The sequence below is a fragment of the Triticum dicoccoides genome, chromosome 3B (genome assembly GCF_002162155.2).
Source record: "Triticum dicoccoides isolate Atlit2015 ecotype Zavitan chromosome 3B, WEW_v2.0, whole genome shotgun sequence".
NCBI lineage: Eukaryota > Viridiplantae > Streptophyta > Magnoliopsida > Poales > Poaceae > Triticum > Triticum dicoccoides.
Genome location: NC_041385.1, coordinates 783,796,257 through 783,802,700, shown reverse-complemented (window position 1 = coordinate 783,802,700; position 6,444 = coordinate 783,796,257). Strand labels below are relative to the sequence as shown.

General features: G+C 46.1%; 1 pseudogene; it reads left to right on the top strand.

The window, feature by feature from the left end:
• Positions 1-3,927: 3,927 nt before the first annotated feature.
• Positions 3,928-5,025, top strand: LOC119280025 (annotated as a pseudogene).
• Positions 5,026-6,444: the final 1,419 nt, after the last annotated feature.

The window sequence follows — 6,444 nt, the reverse complement described above, 5'->3', positions numbered from 1 at the left end:
GTCTTGGATCAACCAAGGAGTGTAGGTAGGATTCGGAACGATCTGTTCCTTTCCTTCAGAGTTTTTGGATGAAATTGTTTTAGTAGGTTGGGGAATTGTTTGGTCGAGATACCCATAGAGGCTGGCTCCTATAATCTGAGAACGAGCCTGGGCACGCCATAGGATGTAGTTGGTGCGGCTGAGGGGTTCAGAGATTGTGTTGTTCAAGCTGGAGAAAGAGGTCGAGCTAGAGGAGGAAGACATGGTTGCGGTTGGATTATGACTTGGAGAAATTTTTTATGGCGGCTAGGTTTGATCTGGTGGAGAGCTAGATGTGGAGGAAGAAGATGGCTCTGAATACCATGTTAGATTTGGTGAAGCTTCTCAACACCCATACATGGGTGCCCGCATGTATTTATTGATAGATCGAGTGTTGGGCTCTCGTAGGTTTACAGAGATACGATGGTTGAACCGTAGAGAGGATTACATGGGGAGATAGAGAGAGAGAGAGGAGATAAACGAAACCAATCTCAACTACTCCTAATCCTATACGTGAGGCACAAGTACTACAAGGCTGTCACGTATTACACAATATTTCCGACAGGGATCAGCTCTGCCAGTCTACGTGAACTAATTAGCTGGATGTCGGCTGTTGCAGATTGTCATGAGAAGAATACTCCAAGCCAAGATACAAGAATCAACCTCCAAGATTTCCCCAAATCAATTAACCAGAAACAGGATGAGCACTTCCTGTACAAAATTGAGATTGAAAACACATTAGCACATTGGAATCACTGGGTGGGAGAGGCAAATTGTAGGGGAAATAAATTCTGCAGGAAAGACGAAGATGAAGAAGCAACCTAACGAAAAACATATTTTCACACATGCGCATGAACTCAAGCATGTGTAGGTTTCCAGTAACGTACCTGGATTAATCACGAATGGTAAGTGATGTACTGAATCACCTGCTGGACCCCGCAAAAAAAGGGAATTACCTGCTGGAAGCTGCGTCGCCGCCATCTCCCTGTGTCTAAATCACCTGCTGGAAGCTGCGTCGCCTTGCTCTACATTAATCGGCCATGCCCACGTCGAGCCAGCCTGCATCGTGCCGCTTTGCGAGTAGAATCACCGCACTTCGCACGCCATCGGCACACCCCCGCATCGCATCCGCCTCGTCCGCATAGGCCAGCCTCGCTGGCTTCTATTCCCTCTCCCGAACAGATCGATTGGATCGGATCAAATAGTTGCTGGGAGGAAGCATATATACACATACCACCTAGAAACTCAAGTTTCCAGATGAGTCGTCAGCCCGGCCATGAATGCGTGCTTTGATACAAAAATATGATTGCATGTTTGAAGTCTGAGCGGAGTAGTTACCAGCAGATGAGGCGCCGACCATTAGAAACGGACCAACCTACTGCGCCGCTGGACCGACGGACCACGGAGGCGATGTACGCCTCGTCCGTGCAAACCCAGCGCAGCCGCCGATGCAATCCTAGACCGTGGTCAAGCCGCACAATCGGAACAGAGGAGGGGCATGGTCGCGACCGGTTTTAGGGTTGTATGTTTTTGCGTTTTACAATTGGGCATTGCGTTGGAGGGGTGGTACTACAGGCCCAGTAGGCCAGTAGGCCCAATTGAACCTCAGACGCCTAAAAAAGCTGCTGGAGCAGCGGCCCGAGAAGGCTAGCCCAGCCTGGCGGGTGATTTAGTCTGTAAAGAAGATTTAGGTCGTCTCAAAAAAAGAAGATTTAGGTGGGATTAAGAGAAAATCCGACGGTAAAAAAAGGCTAAAACTGTCGATCCAACGGATAGAAAGGCTAATGGCCTGAGAGGGCTGGAATAGTGCTCGGTTGTAATGTCTTTAAATTAAATAGGCTTTGGAGCCTCTCTTGTTTTCTAGTTCTAGTTCTAAATTAGAGTTGATCTAATTAGAGCTAGACCTAGATCTCTCTAACCCTCATAATAAAGAAGCCCTATGCGGTTCTCTTCTTCTCTATCTAATTCTCCGGCAAAGATTAGCTCTGGATAGCGAAGCGCTACCAGATCGCCAAGCCTATACACTTGCAAACTGTAGATAGGCCGTGCTTTCGGTCTTCGATTAGAGGGATCGTTCGTGAACGATTTGAGCAACTTCAAGTACGATCTACACTGGCTCTTCTTGTTCTACAACTCGGCGTTGGTAATGACGCGATCTTAAACATTAATGCATCTTCATAGTGTTTCTGGTTTGATAATAGGACGATTTTTTTCTACTGTGTTTCCTAACAGAAAATGCAGTATCTAGTTTTTGCATGCCTAAACGCCTTTTTTTCTTTCCACGGTTTATTCTTGCGCTATCTCAACTATTTCATCCATATACTGGTGAACTACAAAAGGCCCCCATTGGCATCAAACAATATACTGTTGGATGAATATAATGCTTTTTCATGATGCAACTTGATCTTTCGTCCCTAAGCTTGCAGATGTCAATGTGGTTACGATGAAGTGAATTTTTCGGCACAAATTCAACACAGAGTACCTTGGCATGTTTTAAGGCATGTTGGTTTGTTCGCGGATTCACACAACAAGAATGCATTGACTATGGTGAACAATCTGTTCGTCGTCAAGCCACCCACGATTTGAGTTGTGTTGAGCATTGCTACTTCAAACTCATGGCATGTACATCAATTGGACGTCAAAACTTGAATTATAGTCTTGAAATTCAAGGCCGAGCAAAAATGTTGAATTGCGATGCCATTGCCACACTAGTTCACACATGCTCCAAGCTTTCCACCACCGCCAGCAAACCACTCTCCAATGCCAGTCTTTTCCAGCATCTTGCGGGTGCTTTGCAATACTTAACACTGATATATTTCATACTTTGTCCAACAAATCTTGCTATTCATGCATGATCCACGTGGCATTCACATGGAATTGGTGAAGCGCATCTTGCAGTATACCAAAGGTATATCCCACTTCGGACTTCAATTGTCCAAGTCACACTTGCATGAACTTGTGGCATATTCGGCCACTGATTCGGCGGGCTTTCCCAACACACTTTGATCTACACCCAGATTTTGTGTGTTCCTCGGCTCCAACCTGATTTCATGGTCCAAGCCACAGTGTCCCATTCAAGTGCCTAAGCAGAATATCGTGCGGTTGCTAATTGTGTGGCTGAGTCCTGCTGGCTACGGCAGCTTCTTCACGAGCTTCATCGCCCACCAGACCGTGCCGCTCTTGTCTATTGCGACAACATAAGTGACATGCATCTCTCCAACAACCCGGTTTAGCACCAACTTACTAAGCATGTTGAAATTGATCTTCACTTCGTTCGTGACCGGGTCGCTCTTGGCGAGGCCAGGGTTCTACACGTTTCGTCAAGCTCTCAATTTTGCAGATGTGTTCACAAAAGGTTTGCCAACGCATGTCTTCCTGGTAGCGTTCTGGCTAACGGGGATGTTATCTTGACATTGTAACCCCCGCAAAAGAAAAACAATTGACATTGTATGTGCCCAGTCCATGTGTTGTACTTTATGTAGTCTCTTGCTCATGTACTCGATCTCATATTCTTTATGTGACTGCATTGTTTTGTGATGAGAATGGCCCAGAATCTATGTGGGTTAAAAATGCACAATGCTTATTATGTGCTTGTTATCAGTTGTGAAATGTTTTTTCCCCTCTTGCATTACCTTTTCTTTTGAGATAAATCCTCTCTTTTTTGCGGGTGGAGATAATCCTCTTACATTACAAGAAACTTGCGAAGGAACCTGGGCCGAGCCCAGCTCAGCTCAACTCGACTTCCCTTTTCCCTCTGCCGAAAGACCTACACTTCTACCTCACCTCCGCCGCCACTGCATCTAGGGTGAGCTCCCGGCCGGCGTCCTTGGCGGAGGTCGCAACACCAGGAACGAAGCGTCCCCGCCGCCGCCATCAGCACAACTCCCAGCCGCTGCCGGCGCGGCGACCATGGCGGCAGAAGGAGCAACTCCTCTCCTCAACAACCTCCCAGATGAGATCGTCATCTGGGAGATCCTCGTCCGCCTCGACCCCAAATCGCTCCTCCACTGTCGCGCCGTCCGCCGTGCCTGGCGCTGCGCCACGTCCTCCCTCCCTTCCTCCTTGCCCACCATGCCCGACAACCCGCCCTCCCCATCTTCTCCAGCGGCAGAGACAGTCACATCCTCTCCTTCGACCACCGGGCCGCTCAGCCTCAGTTTCACATGGTCGCCCGCCATGACGAGCCCTTCATTCTGGAGTCCTCCTGCGATGGCCTCCTCCTCTCCAGGACTCACAGGCCTTACTGGAGCCCGTCTGGAACCTTTCATTCTGAAAGCCGCCTCGCCGTCTATAACCCGGCCACAGGTGAGCATGCGTACCTAGGCCTGCTACCGTGGGGCTTCAGTATCTTGGGGATGTACCCACACCGCCCTACCGCCGAGTACCGGCTGCTACTCACCAACTCCAGGGTTCCTGAATACCAAATTGGTTGTTATGTCCTTACGCTGGGCTCCGACCAGCCATTGAGGTACATTGGGTGGCTGGAAATAGTAAAAGCGTTGTGCATCGAGACACCGCCCGCCCTGTTTCGTGATAGCCCTGCATTGGTTCCCAGTGAAGCATAGAAAACATGTATTGGTATTCGACACCGAGGCCGAGTCGTTCCGGCACATGCGTGCTCCATTTGTTCTTGGCGGCGGTGACTCTGGCCTGTTGGAGATGGATGGCACACTCAGCATCCATAGCCTTGATGATGACACCGAAATAGTTAATATATGGGTGTTGCAGGATTACAGAAGCGAGGTTTGGGATTTGAAGTACCGAATCAAATTGCCAGCTGCAGAAATCAGGGAGCAGTTTGAAGACAGTGCTGAAAGTTGGGATTTGGACGTTGTTTCGCAGGATGGTGACGTCTTCTTGCTGGTCAATTTTGGTGGGTGGCTGGTTCGCATCGACAGTGATGGAAAATTGATTGACAGTTTCAGTTATGGTGATAGAGAACTGTGGATGTATGAGTATCGGCTCAAACAAAGTCTTGTCCAGCATACCTTGTTTCCTCGCCTTTGATCTGATGGCTGTTGAGTGAGATGGTGCTTCTTTCTGCCTAGCTGTCATTATCCTCATGAGCTGCACTATCTATGGATAGGTCCAAGTATGTGCATTGATGCATACCCTCTCCGTTTCTAAATATAAATCTTTTTAGAGATTTCAATATGGACTACGTACGGATGTATGTAGACGTATTTTCGAGTGTAAATTCACTCGTTTTGCACCATATGTAGTTTATATTGGAATCTCTAAAAAGACTTATATTTAGGAACGGAGGGAGTATAAGTAATGATCAGAAGCTCTGGCTGTAATGAAATCTATGCTTTTCTTGGCAACCATTTGGCTGAAGTGGCTACCGTGTGTGAAGGTGCTAAAATCAAGTTCTCATTGTGCTCTTCTTTGGAAATATTTGCCAATTGGTCCCCCTCATGTGTCTATTTTCTAGAGCTGAGTGGTTTGGCTTTGCTTTATTTTAATTATATTGTGATCTTCTTAGTACTCTGTTGTTAAGACTATCTATATCTCTCACGTCACCATTTCTTGAACTAAAGAATTGACTTTACCTTTTCATCTAGTGGTCTTCTTAATAAACAATATTTAGGGAGTTAATTTCCTGTTCCTATCTTATGGAACAATGTCCCATATTTTACTTGTTGACTTGCAAGCTGCATCTGATTTTAAAAGACCTTGGAATACTAGCAGCTATATTAAATGATTGTATCATAGTCAACTGCTGAATGAAATATTCTGTCATAATTCATTTTTCTTCATGAATCAATTGCATATTGTTAGGTAGGTCTTACGGATACTTTAAGCTCATCATTATAGTGAGAACCTGACATGCTTATATTTTTCGCGTTCCAAGGAGCTGCAGTAAACTGCAACCTATTTTTTTTTATGAATGCCATTTTGTGCTTCCGTCCTGACTCCATTTTTATGTTGCATTGCTTGGACTGATCACTTACTGTGTTACTTTTCCTGCTAATCATTTTTAGAAATGGTGCTTCATTAGTTGAAGGAACAAAGTTGTACTAGTAAGCACAAGAAAGGTTTGTCATTGTCAAGCCCATGTTCCCACATTGAGTTCATGTCTCAAGCAGGACAGCATGGGCCTGTTGTGTGGCAATACATGTGTAGAAGTAGGTTGAAAGCCACTCTGATCATTTGCTTCGGATTTTAAATTTAGAAATATGTCAGTCCAGTATGTGGGCCTGCTATTTTACAATGGCAATCGCGAAGTCTCTTCACCTAAAACTGCATTCCATCCTCTTTTGGTCTGTGCTCTGTGTTGATTGGATCATACTATGGAGCAAAATTGTTCAGAATGAACATGATCATGGAGATGTAAGGCAAGAGTAATCTGAGAATTCAGAGTAGTAGTTGGAATATTGACCAGTGGGCGAGAGCTGCAGGTGATTCATGGAATGGAAGGCACAT